The sequence below is a fragment of the Etheostoma cragini genome, chromosome 14 (assembly GCF_013103735.1).
Source record: "Etheostoma cragini isolate CJK2018 chromosome 14, CSU_Ecrag_1.0, whole genome shotgun sequence".
In the NCBI taxonomy this organism is placed as follows: domain Eukaryota; kingdom Metazoa; phylum Chordata; class Actinopteri; order Perciformes; family Percidae; genus Etheostoma; species Etheostoma cragini.
In genome coordinates, this window is record NC_048420.1 from 24,335,348 (window position 1) to 24,337,046 (window position 1,699).

General features: G+C 46.0%; 2 protein-coding genes across 10 annotated transcripts in view; one reads left to right on the forward strand and one right to left on the reverse strand.

Annotated features, from left to right (window-relative positions):
* The window catches only part of LOC117956488 (CD209 antigen-like protein E), a 126,038-nt gene that overhangs the window by 71,682 nt on the left and 52,657 nt on the right, over nucleotides 1-1,699 (reverse strand). The gene's annotated exons all lie outside the window — the stretch shown is intronic.
* Nucleotides 1-1,699, forward strand: part of LOC117956483 (CD209 antigen-like protein E) — a 45,433-nt gene that overhangs the window by 9,405 nt on the left and 34,329 nt on the right. The gene's annotated exons all lie outside the window — the stretch shown is intronic.

Below are 1,699 nucleotides of genomic sequence, written 5' to 3' on the forward strand. Positions count from 1 at the left end.
TTTTGGGCTCGCCTCAGCTCGCTTGGAACCTCGACTGAGGTAGTACTAAAAAAGTCCCTGGTAGCAGGTCCCAGGGACATTTTTTCGTAATGGAAAACCAAAAAAAGCGAGTAGAGCTGAGGTGAGTCGAGTAGATACCACGCAGTGGAAAACCGCCATAAGGGTCTGTGATGATTACCTGAAGTTCATCTAGATGGAAAATGTGTAATAGTTTATGGATGTGTGTGTGTGTGTGTGCTAGTTATCTGAACTGTTGTGTTGTTGTAACTGAACCTACAGTTATTTCTCTTCTGGCTCTTTTGGTCAGTTCCAGCTTCAGGTGCATTACCACCATCATCTGGACTGGAGTAGTACTGACTCTCATTCGCATGTAGCTCTGGAGAACTGACTGAATCAGATTAGTAACGTGGCTAACAGAGACTCATTAACAGTATGTGGCAAAGTGGATTAATCCAGAAATTAGACTCTAGAAATAATGACTGTAAATGAGACCTTGGTTAAAAGATTTCTAAGTGACCCCCAAATCCTTCTTGTCGGTTATTGGTTGGAACATATTTTTACTAAGAGCCCCCCACCTCTGCTGTGAGCATCCCCCCCCCCCACCCCCGCTGTGAGCACCCCCACCTGGCCATCTGGATCTCTCTGGAGCACCACTCGCTCTGCAGGTAGCGTCGCGTGATCACACAGATCGTCTTCCTGCTGCCGTAGATGGCATCCGTGATGTTCTCTACAATCGGTTTACCTGGGGACAGGTGAGTGTAACATGATGATGTCACTATGTGACCTGTGGACAGGAGAGTGTAACATGATGATGTCACTATTTGACCTTGTGGACAGGTGAGTATAACATGATGATGTCACTTTGTGACCTGTGGCCAGGTCAGTGTAACATGATGATGTCACTATTTGACCTTGTGGACAGGTCAGTGTAACATGATGATGTCACTATGTGACCTGTGGACAGGAGAGTGTGACATGATGATGTCACTATTTGACCTTGTGGACAGGTGAGTATAACATGATGATGTCACTTTGTGACCTGTGGCCAGGTCAGTGTAACATGATGATGTCACTATGTGACCTGTGGACAGGTCAGTGTAACATGATGATGTCAATATGTGACCTACGGACAGGTGAGTGTAACATGATGATGTCCCTATGGGACCTGTGGACAGGAGAGTGTAACATGATGATGTCACTATGTGACCTGTGGACAGGTCATTGGAACATGATGATGTCACTATGGGACCTGGGGACCGGAGAGTGTGACATGATGATGTCACTATGTGACCTGTGGACAGGAGAGTGTAACATGATGATGTCACTATGTGACCTGTGGACAGGAGAGTGTAACATGATGATGTCACTATGTAACCTGGGGACATGTCAGTGTAACATGATGATGTCACTATGTGACCTGTGGACAGGAGAGTGTGACATGATGATGTCACTATGTGACCTGTGGACAGGAGTGTAACATGATGATGTCACTATGTGACCTGTGGACAGGAGAGTGTAACCTGATGATGTCACTATGTGACCTGTGGACAGGTGAGTTTAACATGATGATGTCACTATGTGACCTGTGGACAGGAGAGTGTAACCTGATGATGTCACTATGTGACCTTGTGGACAGGTGAGTATAACATGATGATGTCACTTTGTGACCTGTGGCCAGGTCAGTGTAACATGATGATGT